This window comes from Lipotes vexillifer, unplaced genomic scaffold (genome assembly GCF_000442215.2).
Source record: "Lipotes vexillifer unplaced genomic scaffold, Lipotes_vexillifer_v1.1 scaffold639, whole genome shotgun sequence".
Classification (NCBI taxonomy): Eukaryota; Metazoa; Chordata; class Mammalia; order Artiodactyla; family Lipotidae; genus Lipotes; species Lipotes vexillifer.
Window position 1 is genome coordinate 2,030,011 of NW_006786377.1, and position 22,195 is coordinate 2,052,205.

The following is a 22,195-nucleotide window of genomic DNA, read 5'->3' on the forward strand; positions in this document are numbered from 1 at the left end:
ACCTAATTTATGACAAAGGAGACAAGAACATACAATGGAGAAAATACATTCTCTTCAATAAGTGTTGTTGGGAAAACTGGACAGCCACATGTAAAAGAATAAAATTAGAACACTCCCTAACACCATACACAAAAATAAACTCAGAATGGATTAAAGACCTAAATGTAAGACCAGACACTATAAAACTCTTAGAGGAAAACATAGGAAAAACACTCTATGACATAAACCACAGCAAGATTTTTTTTGACCCACCTCCTAGAGAAACAGAAATAAAAACAAAAGTAAACAAATGGGACTTAAAAGCTTTTGCACAGCAAAGGAAACTATAAATAAGACAAAAAGACAACTCTCAAAATGGGAGAAAATATTTGCAAATGAAACAATGGACAAAAGATTAATCTCCAAAATATACAAACAGCTCATGGATCTCAATATCAGAAAAACAAACAATCCAGTTAAAAAATGGGTGGAAGACCTAAATAGATATTTCACCAAGGAAGGCATACAGATGGCCAAGATACACATGAAAAGATGCTCAACATCACTAAATATTAGAGAAATGCAAATCAAAACTACAATGAGGTAACACCTCACACTGGTCAGAATGGGCATTATCCAAAACTCTAGAAACAATAAATGCTGGAAAGGGTGTGGTGAAAAGGGAACCCTCCTGCACTGTTGGTGGGAATGTAAATTGATACAACCACTGTGGAAAACAGTATGGAGGTTGCTTAGAAAACTAAAAATAGAATACCATATGACCCAGCAATCCCACTACTGGGCACATACCCCGAGAAAACCATAATTCAAAAAGATACATGTACCACAATGTTCACTGCAGCACTATTTACAATAGCCAGGACATGGAACCAACCAAAATGTCCATCGACAGATGAATGGATAAAGAAGATGTGGTGGGCTTCCCTGGTGGCACAGTGGTTGAGAGTCTGCCTGCCGATGCAGGGGACATGGGTTTGTGCCCCGGTCTGGGAAGATCCCACATGCCACGGAGAGGCTAGGCCTGTGAGCCATGGCCGCTGAGCTTGTGCGTCCGGAGCCTGTGCTCCACAACGGGAGAGGCCACAACAGTGAGAAGCCCGCGTACCACAAAAAGCAACAACAACAACAAAAAAGATGTGGCACATATATACAATGGAATATTACCCAGCCATAAAAAGAAATGAAATTGAGTTATTTGTAATGAGGCGGATGGACATAGAGTCTGTCATACAGGGTGAAGTAAGTCAGAAAGAGAAAACAAATACCATACGCTAATGCATATATATGGGATCTTAAAAAAAAAATGGTACTGATGAACCTAGTTGTAGGGCAGGAATAAAGAGGTAGACATAGAAAATGGACTTGAGGACATGGTGTGGGACGGTGAAGCTGGGGTGCAGTGAGAGCAGCACTGACATGTATACACTACCGAATGTAAAATAGTTGACTGGTGGGAAGCAGCAGCATAGCACAGGGAGATCAGCTTGGTGCTTTGTTATGACCTAGAGGGGTGGGATAGGGAGGGTGGGAGGGAGGCTCAAGAGGGAGGGGATGTGGGGACATGTGTATGCATATGGCTGATTCTCTTTGTTGTGCAACAGAAACTAACACAGTATCGTGAAGCAATTATACTCCAATAAAGATCTATTAAAAAAAAGAGGCTTAACAATATTTTTATTTTGAAATAATTTCAGATTTTAAATGAAATTTTGCGAAAATAGTACATAATATTCCCACGTTTTACCTAGATTCCCCAAATGTTAACAATTTATCACACTTACTTTTTCATTCTATCATTCTTACTATCATTCTATCTATCTACTTATCTATCTACCTTTTTTTTTTTTCCTGAGACATTTGAGACTAAGTTGCCAACATCAGGATGTACGTCCTCAAAACAGGTTATTTTATTTTACTTAACCACAGTAGTCTAATCAAAATCAGTAAGTTCATACAGATACAATACTGTTGTCTAACCTATAGACCTTATTCAGATTTTACCAATTGTTTTACAAATGCCCACTTTCTGATTCAATATCCAATGCAAAATCACCCTTGCATTAGTTGTCATGTGTCTTTAGCCTCTTTTAATCTGGAACAGTTCATGATCTTGACAATTTTGAAGAGTTCCAGCCAGCTACCTTGTAGACTATCTCTCAATCTGGGTTTTTCTTTTTTTGTTTTGTTTTGTTTTAATATTGTTTATTAGCACAGTAACAAATGCAGACTTCAGTAGTCCTCAACATAGAACCAATCCACTGAACAACTCCTATCCCGTGCCTTACAGTTAACAGCTTAAGGTATTTTACTACAGGTTTTCACGAGTTCTGATGCAAACCTCTATCTTTTCATAAGAAAGCAGATTGGCATATAAAATAAAATACATAACTACTCATTTCCTATACGGTGTCATATAGCCATGTGTCCATTTTATATATATGAGATAACAGTCTCTAAAAGCTGTTAAATATCAATGTTCCCTTTGGAACATTTCCCTTTGAAGGGAAAACAAATTCCAATTTTTTTAAACAAAAAACTGTATAGTCTTGCAAGGACTTGACATAAATGGCCATGTGTGTAACCTGTACAAATTAAGCTGTTTCAAGTTACAGACTACAAGCGACTGAACCCAAATGTCTATTCTTCTCTGTATTGCATTTCAGCTAATATTGCAGAACTAATGACAGTTTTAAACGTTGCTATTGCCAATTCTGTCTATTGTAGCAAGATACCTTAAGTTACAACAAAATCTTAGGAAATAAGACTGAATAATATCTGTTATAGAAATACCCTACTCTTTATCAACTCCCACCCTTCCCTACCCCATCAAAATCATAAGCAGCTCTCTCTGTGACAGACAAATAATGTAAAGAATTGTGAAAATCCATTTTATGTAGCGTACCCCTTGGTCCACTGTCTGGCCATTCTGTCATGTTCTGCTCTGTTGGTCATATACTGAGTGGCAATACTTCCCACCAAGGGGTCGGCAGGATTACAGTCTGTAAGAAGTGAGCAGATAGAAAGAAGGACTTTAGATATGGTTAGTGCTGGACTCCAGTTATCTTTCAATATGTCCAAGCAAATAACTCCTTGACTTAATACTACAAGTGATAGATTCTTGTCCGAAATGCAACCTTTGGAGGCTTGAAGGGATATTCTGGGGTAAAAGTGATATCAAGGAAGAATACACCACCCTCATACACGGACCCTGGAGGCCGTAGGATGGTTGATCTCCATTCCTAGCTGTTATCGCCTTTGGGACCAGCACCGCAGTTGGGTGGAGGGTCTCAAGTGATGTCCGCCGGATGCTTCTGAACCCTCTTGGCGCTCGTGGGCAGGGGTTTGGAGTTTTGCTCATGCTGACTTTACACTCCTTCTTCTTGGGGGTGTTTGTTTCTCGGTTTGCTGGTTGGAGGACGAAAATGGGGAGGAGCTGGTTCTGGCCCTCGAATTTTCATCCGCAGAGCGACCCCCCACCCCCACCCGGCAAACAGCCCCTCTCTTCGCGTCTGGCTGCTTTGCTGCGGCTGAGCCTGGCCACTCGAGCCTCTCTCTGGCTGGGAGACAAGTGCAAGTGCAGCAACAGCAACTACTAAACAGGCAGTGGTTTCCCCCAGCCACACACGGGGGCACACCTCGCTCCTCCCCCCCCCGCCCCTCCCACACCAGGCCCGTCCCACCCACGCGGGCTCCCCACCCCCTGGACACCTCCCGGGAGAGGAGCGCGAGCCGCGCTCGGGGGACCCCGGGAAGCCCGGCCCCCTCCGGACCGGGATGCTGGGCCCAGGGGGCGAGGGCTGTGAATTTTCTCTCAAGTGGTCTGGGGACCGCCCTGGGTTTTTCTGATTTTTCCTTTGACTAAGTTCAGGTTATGCATTTTGGGCAGGAATCACAGAAATGTTGTTCCTCCTTTGTGCATCACCTGTGCCAGTTTGCCTCATTACTGATGACATCACCTTTGATCACTTGGATAAGGTGCTGTCTGGCTAGATCTCTTCCTCTCCATAAAGTTAAAAATTTCCCTTTCCAATTAAAAAGTATCTGTGTGGCAGTACTACAAAGCTATAAAGAATATTCTGCTTCTCGTCATATTTTTCCTTCTTAGTTTTAGCATCCATTGATAATTCTTGCTTGAAACAATTCTTGCTCCATGCTCTCCACATCCTACCTCCTTCCTGCACACACAGCTGAAATAAGTTCCTAGCCCTCTTCCTCGGAGGGACAGTACAACTTGTTCTAGCCCATAAACTCTGACCGCAGGTGGTGTATGTCCCTTCCTGGTTTGGCCCCCAAATGTCTCATATTATCCTACAAGGTCTTTGTCAGTCGATTGCATGCATAAGATCTAGTAAAGGACTCCAAGAAGTCTTTGGTAATTGTGGAGCCACTAGAACCTGAAATCTAAGCCATTAAGGGAGTCCTGTGAGCTTGGATGGGGGAAATGTATTTTCATGAATTTTAACTGGACCTTAGCATTCCCTGTATTTATGAATGTAGTCAGTGGTTACAACAGTGTTAGCAAAATGTGCCTTTGTCTCCCATAGAAATCACAGATATTTCATATCACGTTACACTTGATGCAGATATCTTGAAATATATTTACCTGGCACTATTTTGTAATTAACTTTGAATTTTGGTTACTAGCTCTTTTTTTTCCTCTTCCACATTTACAAACACTATTCTTAGAGGAGGCCCATAGGCATCACCAGACTGCTAAAGGGCTCCAAGACATAAAATAGGGTAAGTTGGATGGAGCTGATCCCTGAGTCACCACTTGGTGGGGAGCCATCAGGAAAGCAGGTGGGGAGTATTTGCACTAGAATTTGTGTGTGAGAGAGAAATAAGCCACTGAGATTTATGATGTTATTTGTTCAGCAATTATCCTGTTCAGACTAACAGAAAGAATGAAGTCACAAATTTGGAAATTAACATACATGGGAAGACAGTTGAAGCCATGGGATCGGACGTGATAATTGAAGGAGAAAGAAAAAGAAGCCCAAGTGCTGAACTTTGGGTAAATATTACATTTTGAAAAAGAAAACAAAACAAACAAACATAAAAGAACTGTTAAGGAAGCAGACAGAATAGAAGAAATGCAATAGTAGAAAGACAACCAGAAATATATGGGGCAAGAAATTATAGAAATGACACCATGTTTTAATTCCTCAGATGTCTTCATATAGAAAGTCCTTATATGTGGTCTCTGCTAAAAAGATAAGAAATGAAAACATTTGGGGTAGGTTTTCTGAAATATACCTAGAAATTTGCTAAATGACAGGTATAGTAATTCTCCAAGTCTAGTTTCTTTAGCTATAAAAAAATTGCTATTCAGATTAGAAGAGGTAATAAAAGCAAACACATGCAAAAGAATCTTGTCCAGCTTCTGACGTGTACCTGTCCTAAATAAAATTGTCTGTTTCTCTCCTCAAACCTTCTCCTCTACCATTTCACAGACTATCCCAGAATTTAAGAGGTAAAGAGTGCATTAAGGAAACTGTAAACATTCTGAGTCAAAAGCATTGGTATTAGACTTATTATACTAGTTACACTATGAATATTCTACCTATAAAACTAAAATAAGCAAAATCATGATTAGAATTCAGCCAGCACCTTGAGATTCTATTTGGGAGACAGACTGAGTGATAATTACAGAAAAGAGAGGCTGTGATTTTAAAATGACACTCAAAGAGTATCAAGAAAACACACCACAATTTGATGGGGTTTTGTACCAGGGGGTCCTCATGAGCTATACAAAAATGCACATTGGGGTACTGGCACAAAAACAGAAATATAGATCAATGGAACAGGATAGAAAACCCAGCGATAAACCCACGCACATATGGTCACCTTATCTTTGATAAAGAAGGCAAGAATATACAATGGGAGAAAAGACAACCTCTTCAATAAGTGGTGCTGAGAAAACTGGACAGCTACATGTAAAAGAATGAAATTAGAGCACTCCCTAACACCATACACAAAAATAAACTCAAAATGGATTAAAGACCTAAATATAAGGCCAGACACTATAAAACTCTTAGAGGAAAACATAGGCAGAACACTCTATGACATAAATCACAGCAAGATCCTTTTGGACCCACCTCCTAGGGAAATGGAAATAAAAACAAAAATAAACAAATGGGACCTAATGAAACTTAAAACCTTTTGCATAGCAAAGGAAACCATAAACAAGACCAAAAGACAACCATCAGAATGGGAGAAAATATTTGCAAATGAAGCAACTGACAAAGGATTAATCTCCAAAATATACAAGCAGCCCATGCAGCTCCATATCAAAAACACAAACAACCCAAACCAAAAATGAGCAGAAGACCTAAATAGACATTTCTCCAAAGAAGATATACAGGTTGCCAACAAACACATGAAAGGATGCTCAACATCACTAATTATTAGAGAAATGCAAATCGAACCTACAATGAGGTATCACCTCACCCCGGTCAGAATGACCATCATTTAAAAATCTACAAACAATAAATGCTGGAGAGGGTGTGGAGAAAAAGCAACCCTCTTGCACTGTTGGTGGGAATGTAAATTGATACAGCCACTATGGAGAAAAGTATGGAGTTTCCTTAAATAACTAAAAATAGAACTACCATATGACCCAGCAAACCCACTACTGGGCATATACCCTGAGAAAACCATAATTCAAAAAGAGTCATGTACCACAATGTTCATTGCAGCTCTATTTACAATAGCCAGGACATGGAACAAAGCTAAATGTCCATCGACAGATGAATGGACAAAGAAGATGTGGCACATATATACATGGAAAATTATTCAGCCATAAAAAGAAATGAAATTGAGTTATTTGTAGTGAGGTGGATGGACCTAAAGACTGTCATACAGAGTGAAGTAAGTCAGAAGGAGAAAAACAAATACCGTATGCTAACACATATATATATGGGATCTAAAAAAAAATGGTTCTAAAAAATGGCAAGATAGGAATAAGGACGCAGACGTAGAGAATGGACTTAAGGACACGGGGAGGGGGAAGGGCAAGCTGGGACGAAGTGAGAGAGTGGCATGGACATATATACACTACCGAATGTAAAATAGATAGCTAGTGGGATGCAGCCTCATAGCACAGGGAGATAAGCTCGGTGCTTTGTGACCACCTAGAGGGGTGGGATAGGGAGATGCAGGAGGGAGGAGATATGGGGATATATGTATACATAGAGCTGATTCACTTTGTTATAAAGCAGAAACTAACACACCATTGTAAAGCAATTATACTCCAATAAAGATGTTTTAAAAAAAATGTACATCAGTCCGTAGAAACTCAACTTGAATCCCTCCAATGCTGGTACTCCTCTTATCTCATGTTCTTTTATCACAAACACAAAATGAAGGGGAAGAGAGGGATGCTAAAATGTTAATCCATGAACTTTAAACACATATATATAACTTTAGCTACATGTTATTTGTTCAGGGTTTTTTTGTTTTTTGTTTTTTGTTTTTTTGCGGTACGCGGGCCTCTCACTGTTGTGGCCTCTCCCGTTGTGGAGCACAGGCTCTGGATGCACAGGCTCGGCAGCCATGGCTCACGGGTCCAGCTGCTCCGCAGCATGTGGGATCTTCCCGGACTGGGGCATGAACCCGTGTCCCCTGTATCAGCAGGCGGACTCTCAACCACTGCACCACCAGGGAAGCCCTGTTCAGTTATTTTAATAATGGATGTGGATGTCTTACATAGAAAAGAAATATGAAACTGTATGCATTCTAAAACATTCACTTACAAAGTTGCCTGGAAAATGAAAAAAACAGATTAACATTGCCACAGTCTTTAAAACAAAATCTACCTCTCAACTGCTTAGAAAAGTTTTATTAAGCAGCACTTGGAATCGCCATTTCCAAAATATGGATTTGAGCAAATGAAAGCGTTTTGATAGGAGTCCTTTAATTGCATCTCTTCCTTCTCTCACCTTAGAGCTGCTTTTCTTTTACCCCAAATTGAGGAATGTGCAATTTTCTAGAGGCTGAGACTGTTTCCATAATCAGCAGCCATCTATACAGAATGACAGTAGAACTGAAAAGATTCTAACCTATGCCACCAAAAAATTTTCCAAAGAATTGACTCTATGAAAAACGCCAGAATCTGAGTGACAAGTCCTAGCAACTCCTCCCTCTTACAGTTTCAGGAAGAAAGTGCTGCCATCTACAGGACGTATATGGAACTAATGCCTACAAAAAAAAGATGGAGTCTTTTGGCTTTTATAGTTGTAAACAGCCAAAGAGAAAAAAACAAAAAAATAGCATGACAGAGGACAGTAATAAAATGTGCCCGCTTCCAAATTCATTTACTAAATATATTCTACTTCTCTGTTTTCTAATCTTCAGCCACTAACCATATGTGGCTAATAAGCCCTTGAAATGTGGCTAATGTGACTGAGGAATGAAGGTTTTTTTTTTTTAATTTCATTTCATTTTAATTAACTCAATTGACTTCAAATTTAAAACTGACACTCAATTCAGTCATTGGAAAACTTTTAAGTATGTTTGTGACAAGTTGGGTATATGAATTTACTTTTTCAACTGTAAGTTTTATGATATCTACATATAGATAAAATATGCCTGATGAAAGATGTGCTGTAAGTGAAAAATACACACAAAATTTTGAAGATTTAGTCCAAAGCCAAGGAATGTAATATACCTCATTAATAATTTTTATATTGATAACATTTTGAAATTATGATATTTTGGATATGTTGGATAAAATGTGTCAAGGTTAATTTCACTGGCCTCTTTTTACTTTGATGACTAGAAAATTTTAAGTGACACATATGACTCGCATTATACTTCTATTGCACAGCACTGTTCTGATTTAAAGGCCCAAAAGAAAAGAGGTAAATGTGTTCAGTGTCTTACAGAATTACATGAAGTGCTATATTGTAAAATGTTCTTAGGTTCTGAGTGTTTAATTGCTATCTGGCCCCAAGATTAATAAAAAGCATGCAGTAGACACTGATATTTGTATGGATTAATAGAACACAACTTTTAGAGGAAATTATCTAACATCACTTTCAATGACCCTCATTGTGACTGATAAATATCTAAAAATGGTAGAAATTTTAGATCTTGATGAATGTAATTGTAACTATTGATAACCATCTACACCATGGCGAATGAACTGATGACAGAAACCACACATTTTTAAAGAAATTCCAATAAGTTTGTCCTCTGTTCCATCAGTTTCCAGCATTCTACCTCCAGACTATGCATTTCAAGGACTCCACCCCAGCAATCTCCCACTGCCCTTCACTCTCCCAAGTGCAGGGCACAGACTCTTCTCCGTGGTCCCTGCCTTTGTCCTTAGCTGGAAAGCAGTCCTTCATAGCATAACCATATCCCTCATGGAGGGTGTCTTCTTCCAAGCCACAAAAATCATACCTCCCCTTTCTTTCTCCTCCATAACCCATCTTTAACATATTCTTCTGTTACTTAGAAAACAAAACCAAACAAACAAAAGAAAAAACAGGCAGATGATTCAGCTGGCAGATACCCACACAAAGATAGGGAGCTCGATGTTCCTGATGTGCTGAGACTGTCCCATTTTAACCTTCGAAGTCTCACCTTGCCGCAGACCAGGACGGATGGTCACCCTACTTGAAAGTCTCACCTTGCCAGAGACCAGGACTGTTGGTCACCCTACTTGCCAATCTGACCTGTTGACAGCAAAGCAAGAGAGAGGCGAGCGTCATAGTTTATGCTCCAGCAACACCCCACTGCCTGTGTTTCCTGCAGTTTCTAGCCTCTTTCCTTTACCGGTAAACACAGCCACCTTTCTCCTTACCGCTCCCTTAACTGGCCTGATTTATGTTAATCTTTCAGGCATCATTTCCCTTCCAAATTCTTTACTCATTCCCCCAGGCTGAGGTCAGTTGTTAACACTGTATTTTAATCCTCTGTCCATCCCCCAAGGCCCCCATCGGCTGTGAGTTCCTTGAAGTCAAAACCGGAGATGACATCCATTTTTGTTTTCTCATCACCTGGAAGCCGAATTTGTGAGTGAATGAAGGTTGGTGTGTCTTAGAAAGGCACCTGAGCTTCGGGTAATTTCATGTTTTTATTTTTCTTTTAATTTTTATTGGAGTGTAATTGATCTACAAGGTTGTGTTAGTTCAGGTGCCCAGCAAAGTGAATCAGTTATACCTATACATATATCCACTCTTTTTTAGATTCTTTTCCTATATAGGCCCTTAAAGAGTATGGAGTAGAGTTCCCTGTGCTATACAGTAGGTCCTTATTAGTTATCTATTTAATAATATAGTGTGTATGTGGCCATCCAATCTTCCAATTCATCCCTCCCCCCGCTTACCCCCTGGTAACCATGAGTTTGTTTTCTAGATCTGTAACTCTAATTCTGTTTTGTAGATAAGTTCATTTGTCAGACAGAGAAAGACAAATATGATATGATCGCTTATATGTGGAAGCTTTGGGTAATTTCTTTGGCCTTCTTCAAGCTAATTCACCTCTCTTCTGCCGTAACAACCAACAACAAACTGTTTTCAAGACTGGATGCCCATGTCTTTCTCTGCCTTGGAGAATCTTAATCAGTTCTTAGCTCCTCCAACACAGTAGATAACACTACCCTGTCACTAGCCCCTGAATGGCACCATCCCCACTGCCCTTGAGAATGAATGAAGGACAGTGGGAAATTGCTGGGTGTAGGGTCCTTGAAATATATAGTCTGGAGATAGAATGCTGGAAATTGATGGAAGAAATGAAACAGAGGACAAACTTATTGGAAGAAAAGAAACACACACACACACAAAAGCACACACACACCAAAAAGCAACAGGAACAACAACCACACACACAAAAATGAAACTTGTTTTTGTTTTCAACACTGACTAGTAATTTTTGCTCTTGGGTGTTGGAATTGCTCAATATGCATATTTCTTTCCATTGTGGGAGGAGAGGGAATATGTTTACGCCACTGAAGAATGTAGCAAGGTGGAGAAAATGTGTAGAAATAACGGAAGACATGTACCTAAAGATTTCTGCATATGGAACAGTGACTCTGAGTGGTTCTCAGAGTGCTGGAAACTAAGGGAGATGCAGAAGAATATCAGACACAGCCCTACTTTTCCAGGAGCTACACAGGTTATTATTTGGAAGTTATATAAATATGTTTTATAAGTATTATGTAACACTTAAGGAAATAAACTGCTTTTAGAAATACACAGAAAAATCTAAACACATGTTGAACATTTTAACATATTAACATATATATTTGTTATGTATTTTAAACTTATCCATTTTAATATAGTAAAATAAAATTTACATACCTTTTATATAATAACATTTTGAAATATATTCAAATACATTTTAAAATATGTTTTCAGATACTCGATTATTCGTGGTCATTTTTGAGTGCTAATTATGTAAAATAACTTTACCAGTATGATTCTCAAAACCCTATGAAATAAGTTTTATAATTGTCCCTATTACAGAGAAACCTGTGGCACAGAGAAGTGAGGAAATGAGTCCAAGGTCATAGAACTGGTAAATGGGAGAGCTGGGATTTTAAGGAGATTTACCACCCATTAAAAATGATAGCCCATTTGTAGCAACATGGATGGACCTAGAGATTATCATATAAAATGAAGTAACTCAGGCAGAGAAAGACAAATATTATATGGTATCACTTATATGTGGAGTCTAAAAAAACTGATACAAATGAACTTAATTACAAAACAGAAATAGACTCACAGACATAGAAAACAAACTTACCACAGGGGAAAGGGGGCGGGGGAGATAAATTAGGAGTCTGGGATTAACATATACACACTACCATATGTAAAATACATAGACAACAAGAACCTACTATATAGCACGGGATATGTTCAATATATACAAGATATGTTCAATATCTTGTAATAACCTATAACAGAAAAGAATCTGAAAAAGAATATACATACATATATAATGTATACATATATATGTATAATTGAATCAGTTTGTTGTACACCTGAAACTAACACATTTAAATTAACTATACTTCAATTTAAAAAATGGTTACAGGGACTTCCCTGGTGGTCCAGTGGTTAAGAATCCACCTTCCAATGCAGGAGACATGGGTTTGATCCCTGGTCAGGGAACCACATGCCACGGGGCGACTAAACCCACATGCCACAACTACTGAGCCCGCATGCTGCAACCACAGATCCCACATGCTCTGGAGCCTGCACGCCACAACTAGAGAGAAGCCCACGCAATGCAACAAAGAGCCTGCACACCACAACAAATGATCCCACGTGCCACATCTAAGACCCAACACAGCCAATAAATAAATAAATAAATAAATAAATATTTTAAAAAATTAAAAAACCTTTGAATGGTTATACAATTTTTTTTAATTTTAAAAATCAATTGGTAGAATTCACGTGTTTAAGAAAAAAGTGATAGCAGCCCCCTGGATTGCAAAGAAAGACATCCACACTACTCACCAAAAATCAAATAACATATCAGCAAAACTAATTTATAAGATAATCTATAAAATCCAAAGCAATATTTCAGCACACACCATGCTGTTTTGGTACAAGCTGCACAACATGTGTCCCAACAGATGCTCCGAAGATAAGTATACACCTTAGTAAAGATATGACTATTTCTGGAGGAATAAACCCATGCATGGAAGAGTAGACAATAGAGTCTTTATGAGAAATTTGTTTCTTATTCATTGCAGTTAGAATCATAGTCATTTTTGACCTGGATGATACCTTAGAAGTGGTTGTCAATAACGACTGTTCATTAGAAGAAACTTGGGAACTTTAAAAACTATTAAGATTTGATTACCACCACAGAGACCATGATTTAATTGGTCTGGGGTCCACTATTTGCAGATGACATGATGCTATATACAGAAAACCCTAAAGGCACCATAAAATATTGTTAGAACTAATAAATGAATTCAGTAATGTCACAGGATACAAAGTCAATATAAAGAAATCCATGGTATTTCTATACACTAACAATGAACTATCAGAAAGAGAAATTAAGAAAACAATCCCATTTACAATTGCATTGAAAAGAATAAAATACCTAGGAATAAATTTAACCAAGGAGGTAAAAGACTTGTGCACTGAAACGAGAGGACACTGATAAAAGAAATGAAGAAGACACAAATAAATGGAAAGAAATTTCATATTCATGGATTGGAAGAATTCATATTGTTAAAATACCTATACTATGCAAATCAATCTACAAATTCAATGTAATTCCTATCAAAATTTAAAAGGTATATTTCACAGAACTAGAATGAATAATTCTAAAATCTATATGGAACCACAAATGATTTCATATAGACAAAACAATCTCTAGAAAGAAGAACAAAGCTGGTATCATACATCCTGATTTTAAACTATACTACAAAGCTATAGTAATCAAAACAGTATGGTATTGGCACAAAACAGACACACAGATCAATGGAACAGAACAGAGAGCACAGAAATAAGTCCACACATATATGGATAATTTATTTACAACAAAGGAGCAAAGAACATACAATAGAGAAAGAATAGTCTCTTCAATTAAACGTGTTAGGAAAACTGGACAGTCACATGCAAAAAATGACACTAGACCACTATCATACACCATACACAAAAGTTAACTCAAAAGAGATCAATGACTTGAATGTAAGACCCCAAACCATAAAATTCCTAAAATAAAACATAGGCAATAACTTCATTGGTATCAGTCTTAGTGATATTTTATGGATCTGGCTCCACAGGTGAGGGAAACAAAAGCAAAAATAAAGAAATGAGGCTACCTCAAACTAAAAAGCTTCTGCACAATGAAGGATGCCATCATCAAAATGAAAAAGCAACATATTGAATGGGAGAAAATATTTGCAAATCATATATCTGATAAGGAATTAATATCCAAAATATATAAAGAACTTATACAACTCAACAAGAACAAGAACAACAACAAAAACCCTGATTTAAAAATGGGTCGAGGGCTTCCCTGGTGGCGCAGTGGTTGAGAGTCCGCCTGTCGATGCAGGGCACACGGGTTCGTGCCCCGGTCCGGGAAGATCCCACATGCCATGGAGCGGCTGGGCCCGTGAGCCATGGCTGCTGAGCCTGCACCTCGGAGCCTGTGCTCCGCAACAGGAGAGGCCACAACAGTGAGAGGCCCGCGTCCCGAAAAAAAAAAAAAAATGGGTCAAGGATCTGAATAGATATTTTTCCAAACAAGACCAATAGGCACATGAAAAGATGCTCAACATCACTAATCATCATGGAAAGGCAAATCAAAACCACAATGAGATATCACGTCACACCTGTTAGAATAGCTATTATTGAAAAGACTAGAAATAACAAGTTTTGGAGAGGATGTAGAGAAAAGGGAACACTTGTACACTGTTAGCGGGACTGCAAATTGGTGCAGCAACTGTGGAAAACAGTGTGGAGATTCCTCAAAAATTAAGAATAGAACTACCATATAATCCATCTATTTCACTCTGAGTATTTATCCAAAGAACAAAAAAAACACTAATTTGAAAAGATATATTCACCTGATGCTCACTGCAGCATGATCTATACAATAGGCCAGATATGGAAACAACATGTGTCCATCAATGGATGAATGGATAAAGAAGATGTGAGATAGATAGATACATACCTACCTACCTACCTACCTACATACATACATACATACATACTACTCTGCCATAAAAAGTGAAATCTTGCCATTTCTGACAACACAGAGGGATCCTGAAGGTATTATGCTAAGTGAAATAAGTCAACAGAGAAAGACAAACAATGCATGATTTCACTCACATGTGGAATTTAAAAAAATTAAATTAAATTAAACAAAAACAAACTCGTAGACACAGAGAACAGATTACTGATTACCAAAGGGGAAGAAAGCTGTGGGGTGGGTGAATGGGTGAACAGAGTCAGCTGTATGGTAATGGAGAGTAACTAGACTTGTGGTGGTGACAATTTGTCGTGTATACAGATGTCAAATTATAATGCTGTACACCTGAAATTTATATAATAAAAAAAGTAATAGCTAGAACTATACACCAGATCCACCAGAGGGCAGACAGCAGAAGCAAGAAGAACTACAATCCTGCAGCCTGTGGAAAAGAACCCACAATCACAGAAAGATAGACAAAATGAAAAGGCAAAGGACTATATCCCAGATGAATGAACAAGACAGAACCCCAGAAAAACAACTAAATGAAGTGGAGAGAGGCAACCTTCCAGAAAAAGAATTCAGAATAATGATAGTAAAGATGATCCCAAATCTCAGAAATAGAATAGACAAAATGCAAGAAACATTTAACAAGGACCTAGAAGAACTAAAGAGGAAAGAAGCAACGATGAACTACACAATAAATGAAATTAAAAATACTCTAAAAGGGATCAATAGCAGAATAACTGAGGCAGAAGAACAGATAAGTGACCTGGAAGATAAAATAGTGGAAATAACTACTGCAGAGCAGAATAAAGAAAAAAGAATGAAAAGAAGTGAGGACAGTCTCAGAGACCTCTGGGACAACATTAAACGCACCAACATTCAAATTATAGGGGATCCAGAAGAAGAAGAGAAAAAGAAAGGGACTGAGAAAATATTTGAAGAGATTATAGTTGAAAACTTCCCTAATATGGGAAAGGAAATAGTTAATCAAGTCCAAGAAGCACAGAGAGTCCCATACAGTATAAATCCAAGGAGAAACACGCCAAGATACATATTAATCAAACTGTAAAAAGTTAAATACAAAGAAAACATATTAAAAGCAGCAAGGGAAAAACAACAAATAACACACAAGGGAATCCCCATAAGGTTAACAGCTGATCTTTCAGCAGAAACTCAGCAAGACAGAAGGGACTGGCAGGACATATTTAAAGTCATGAAGGAGAAAAATCTGCAACCAAGATTACTCTACCCAGCAAGGATCTCATTCATATTTGATGGAGAAATTAAAATTTACAGACAAGCAAAAGCTGAGAGAGTTCAGCACCACCAAACCAGCTTTATAACAAATGCTAAAGGATCTTCTCTAAGCAAGAAACACAAGACAAGGAAAAGACCTACAATGACAAACCCAAAATAATTAAGAAAATGGGAATAGGAACATACATATCGATAATTACCTTAAAGGTAAATGGATTAAATGCTCCCACCAAAACACACAGACTGCCTGAATGTATACAAAAACAAGACCCATATATATGCTGTCTACAAGAGACCCACTTCAGACCTAGAGACACATACAGACTGAAAGTGAGGGGAAGGAAAAAGATATTCCATGCAAATGGAAACTGAAAGAAAGCTGGAGTAGCAATTCTCATATTAGACAAAATAGACTTTAAAATAAAGACTATTAGAAGAGACAAAGAAGGACACTACATAATGATCAAGGGATCAATCCAAGAAGAAGATATAAGAATTTTAAATATTTATGCACCCAACATAGGAGCACCTCAATACATAAGGCAAATGCTAACAGCCATAAAAGTGGAAATCAACAGTGACACAATAATAGCAGGGGACTTTAACTCCCCACTTTCACCAATGGACAGAGCATCCAAAATGAAAATAAATAAGGAAACACATGCTTTAAATGATACATTAAACAAGATGGACTTAATTGATATTTATAGGACATTCCATCAAAAAACAACAGAATACACATTTTTCTCAAGTGCTCATGGAACATTCTCCAGGATAGATCATATCTTGGGTCACCAATCAAGCCTTGGTAAATTAAGGAAAATTGAAATTGTATCAGGTATCTTTTCTGACTACAGCAATATGGGACTAGATATCAATTACAGGAAAAGATCTGTAAAAAATACAAACACATGGAGGCTAAACAATACACTATTTAATAACAAAGTGATCACTGAAGAAATCAAAGGGGAAATCAAAAAATACCTAGAGACAAGTGACAATGGAGACACGATGACACAAAACCTATGGGATGCAGTAAAAGCAGTTCTAAGAGGGAAGTTTATAGCAATACAATCCTACCTTAAGAAACAGGAAACATCTCGAATAAACAACCTAAACTTGCACCTAAAGCAATTAGTGAAAGAAGAACAAAAAACCACAAAGTTAGCAGGAGGAAAGAAATCATAAAGATCAGATCAGAAGTAAATGAAAAAGAAATAAAGGAAACGATAGCAAAGATCAATAAAACTAAAAGCTGGTTCTTTGAGAAGAAAAACAAAATTGATAAACCATTAGCCAGACTCATCAAGAAAAAAAGGGAGAAGACTCAGATCAATAGAATTAGAAATGAAAGAGGAGAAGTAACAACTGACACTGCAGAAACACAAAGGATCATGAGGGATTACTACAGGCAACTCTATGCCAATAAAATGGACAACCTGGAAGAAATGGACAAATTCTTAGAAAAGCACAACCTGCCAAGACTGAATCAGGAAGAAATAGAAAATATGAACAGACCAATCATAAGCACTGAAATTGAAACTGTGATTAAAAATCTTCCAACAAACAAAAGCCCAGGGCCAGATGGCTTCACAGGTGAATTCTATCAAACATTTAGAGAACTAACACCTATCCTTCTCAAACTCTTCCAAAATATAGCAGAGGGAGGAACACCCCCAAACTCATTCTACAAGGCCACCATCACCCTGATACCAAAACCAGACAACGATGTCACAAAGAAAGAAAACTACAGGCCAATATCACTGATGAACACAGATGCAAAAATCCTCAACAAAATACTAGCAAACAGAATCCAACAGCACATTAAGAGGATCATACACCATGATCAAGTGGGGTTTATTCCAGGAATGCAAGGATTCTTCAATATACGCAAATCAATCAATGTGATACACCACATTAACAAATTGAAGGAGAAAAACCATATGGTCATCTCAATAGATGCAGAGAAAGCTTTCGATAAAATTCAACACCCATTTATGTTAAAAACCCTCCAGAAAGTAGGCATAGAGGGAACTTTCCTCAACATACTAAAGGTCATATATGACAAACCCACAGCCAACATCATCCTCAATGGTGAAAAACTGAAAGCATTTCCACTAAGATCAGGAACAGGACAAGGTTGCTCACTCTCACCACTCTTATTGAACATAGTTTTGGAAGTTTTAGCCACAGCAGTCAGAGAAGAAAAGGAAATAAAAGGAATCCAAATAGGAAAAGAAGAAGTAAAGCTGTCACTGTTTGCAGATGACACGATACTATACATAGAGAATCCTACAGATGCTACCAGAAAACTACTAGAGCTAATCAATGAATTTGGTAAAGTAGCAGGATACAAAATTAATGCACTAATCCTATACACTAATGAAGAAAAATCTGAAAGTGAAATCAAGAAAACACTCCCATTACTACTGCAACAAAAAGAATAAAATATCTCGGAATAAACCTACCTAAGGAGACAAAAGACCTGTATGCAGAAAATTATAAGACACTGATGAAAGAAATTAAAGATGATACAAATAGATGGAGAGATATACCATGTTCGTGGATTGGAAGAATCAACATTGTGAAAATGACTCTACTACCCAAAGCAATCTACAGATTCAATGCAATCCCTATCAAACTACCACTGGCATTTTTCACAGAATTAGAACAAAAAATTTCACAATTTGTATGGAAACACAAAAGACCCCGAATAGCCAAAGCAATCTTGAGAACGAAAAATGGAGCTGGAGGAGCTCCCTGACTTCAGACTATACTACAAAGCTACAGTAATCAAGACAGTATGGTACTGGCACAAAAACAGAAATATAGATCAATGGAACAGGATAGAAAACCCAGAGATAAACCCACACACATGTGGTCACCTTATCTTTGCTAAAGGAGGCAGGAATGTACAGTAGAGAAAGGACAGCCTCTTCAATAAGTGGTGCTGGGAAAACTGGACAGGTACATGTAAAAGTATGAGATTAGATCACTCCCTAACACCATACACAAAAATAAGCTCAAAATGGATTAAAGACCTAAATGTAAGGCCAGAAACTATCAAACTCTTAGAGGAAAACATAGGCAGAACACTCTATGACATAAATCACAGCAAGATCCTTCTTGACCCATCTCCTAGAGTAATGGAGATAAAAACAAAAATAAACAAATGGGACCTAATGAAACTTCAAAGCTTTTGCACAGCAAAGGAAACCATAAACAAGACCAAAAGACAGCCCTCAGAATGGGAGAAAATATTTGCAAATGAATCAACTGACAAAGGATTAATCTCTAAAATTTACAGGCAGCTCATGCAGCTCAATAACAAAAAAACAAACAACCCAATCCAAAAATGGGCAGAAGACCTAAATAGACATTTCTCCAAAGAAGATATACAGACTGCCAACAAACACATGAAAGAATGCTCAACATCAATAATCATTAGAAAAATGCAAATCAAAACTACAATGAGATATCATCTCACACCAGTCAGAATTGCCATCATCAAAAAATCTAGTAAGAATAAATGCTGGAGAGGGTGTGGAAAAAAGGGAACACTCTTGAACTGCTGGTGGGAATATGAATTGGTACATCCACTAAGGAGAACACTATGGAGGTGCCTTAAAAAACTAAAAACAGAACTACCATATGACCCAGCAATCTCACTACTGGGCATATACCCTGAGAAAACCATAATTCAAAAATAGTCATGTACCAAAATGTTCACTGCAGCTCTATTTACAATAGCCAGGAGATGGAAACAACCTAAGTGTCCATCATCGGATGAATGGATAAAGAAGATGTGGCACATATATACAAAGGAATATTACTCAGCCATAAAAAGAAACGAAATTGAGTTATTTGTAGTGAGGTGGGTGGATTTAGAGTCTGTCATAGAGTGAAGTAAGTCAGAAAGAGAAAACGAAATACCGTATGCTAACACATATATATGGAATCTAAGAAAAAAAATGTCATGAAGAACCTAGGGGTAAGACAGGAATAAAGACACAGACCTACTAGAGAATGGACTTGAGGATATGGGGAGGGGGAAGGGTAAGCTGTGACAAAGTGAGAGAGTGGCATGGACATATATACACTACCAAACATAAAATAGATAGCTAGTGGGAAGCAGCCGCATAGCACAGGGAGATCAACTCAGTGCTTTGTGACCACCTAGAGGGGTGGGACAGGGAGGGTGGGAGGAAGGGAGACGCAAGAGGGAAGAGATATGGGAACATATGTGTATGTATAACTGATTCACTTTGTTATAAAGCAGAAAATAACACACCATTGTAAAGCAATTATACTCCAATAAAGATGTAAAAAAAAATCTTAAAATTTGTGTGGAAGCACAAAAGATCCCAAATAGCCAAAGCAGTCTTGAGGGGAAAAAATGGAGCTGGAGGAATCAGACTTCCTTACTTCAGACTATACTACAAAGGTACTGTAATCAAGACAATATGGTACTGGCACAAAAAAAGAAATATAGATCAATGCAACAGGATAGAAAGCCCAGAGATAAGCCCACAAACCTATGGTCAACTAATCTATGACAAAGGAGGCAAGGATATACAATGGAGAAAAGACAGTCTCTTCAATAACTGGTGCTGGGAAAACTGGACAGCTACAAGTAAAAGAATGAAATTAGAACACTCCCTAACATCATACACAAAAATAAACTCAAAATGGATTAAAAACCTAAATGTAAGACTGGACACTATAAAACTCTTAGAGGAAAACATAGGCAGAACACTCTTTGACATAAATCAGAGCAAGATCTTTTTTGACCCACCTCCTAGAGTAATGGAAATAAAAACAAAAATAAACAAATGAGACCTAATGAAACTTAAAAGCTTTTGCACAGCAAAGGAAACTATAAACAAGAAGAAAAGACAACCCTCAGAATGGGAGAAAATATTTGCAAACAAATCAACAGACAAAGGCTTAATCTCCCAAATATATAAACAGCTCATGTGGCTCAATATCAAAAAAACAAACAACCCAATCAAAACATGGGCAGAAGACCTAAATAGACATTTCTCCAAAGACGACATACAGATGGCCAAGAGGCACATGAAAATCTGCTCAACATCACTAATTATTAGAGAAATGCAAATCAAAACTACAATGAGCTATCACCTCACACCGGTTAGAATGGGCATCATCAGAAATCTACAAACAACAAATGCTGGAGAGGGTGTGGAGAAAAGGGCATGCTCTTGCACTGTTGGTGGGAATGTAAACTGATCCAGCCACTATGGAGAACAGTATGGAGGTTCCCTTAAAAAACTAGAAATAGAACTACCGTATGACCCCGCAATCCCACTACTGGGCATATACCCAGAGAAAACCATAATTCAAAAAGACCCCAATGTTCATTGCAGCACTATTTACAATAGCCATATCATGGAAGTAACCTAAATGCCCATTGACAGATGAATGGGTAAAGAAGATGTGGTACATATATACAATGGAATATTACCCAGCCATAAAAAGGAATGAAGTTGGGTCATTTGTAGAGATGTGGATGGACATAGAGACTGTCATACAGAGTGAAGTAAGTCAGAGAGGGAAAAACAAATATCATATATTAGCACATATATGTGGAATCTAGAAAAATGGTACAGATGAACCGGTTTGCAGGGCAGAAATAGAGATACAGATGTAGAGAACAAACATATGGACACCAAGGGGGGAAAGTGGGGTGGGGGGCTGATGGGATGAATTTGGAGATTGGGATCAACATATATACACTAATATGTATAAAATAGATAACTAATAAGAACCTGCTGTATAGCACAGGGAACTCCACTTTGCTGTACAGTAGAAACTAACAGAACGTTGTAAAACAACTATACCCCAATGTAAAAAAAAAAAGTGGGCATAGAGGGCACATATCTCAACATAATAAAAGCTATTTATGATCAACCCACAGCCAATATAATACTCAACAGTGAAAAGCTGAAAGCCTTCCCACTGAAATCTGGAACAAGACAAGGATGCCCTCCTTCACCACTTCTATTCCACATAGTATTGTAATTCCTAGCCACAGCAATCAGACAAGAAAAAGAAATTAAAAGTATCCAAGTTGGAAGGGAAGAAGTAAAATTGTCACTATATATAAATGACATGATACTATATATTGAAAACCCTTATTCTCTTGTATGATTATGACCTGAAGTCTGTGACCTGGGATTTTCTGAAATCTACCTGTTACTCCTCAGGTAGAAAGAGAGAATGTCAGCAGGCAACAGTTACTAAGAAG

At 37.9% G+C, this 22,195-nt stretch overlaps 1 pseudogene; it reads right to left on the reverse strand.

Annotated features, from left to right (window-relative positions):
* Positions 1-2,889: 2,889 nt before the first annotated feature.
* Positions 2,890-22,195, reverse strand: part of LOC103075923 (ubiquitin-conjugating enzyme E2 E1-like) — a 101,929-nt pseudogene continuing 82,623 nt past the window's right edge.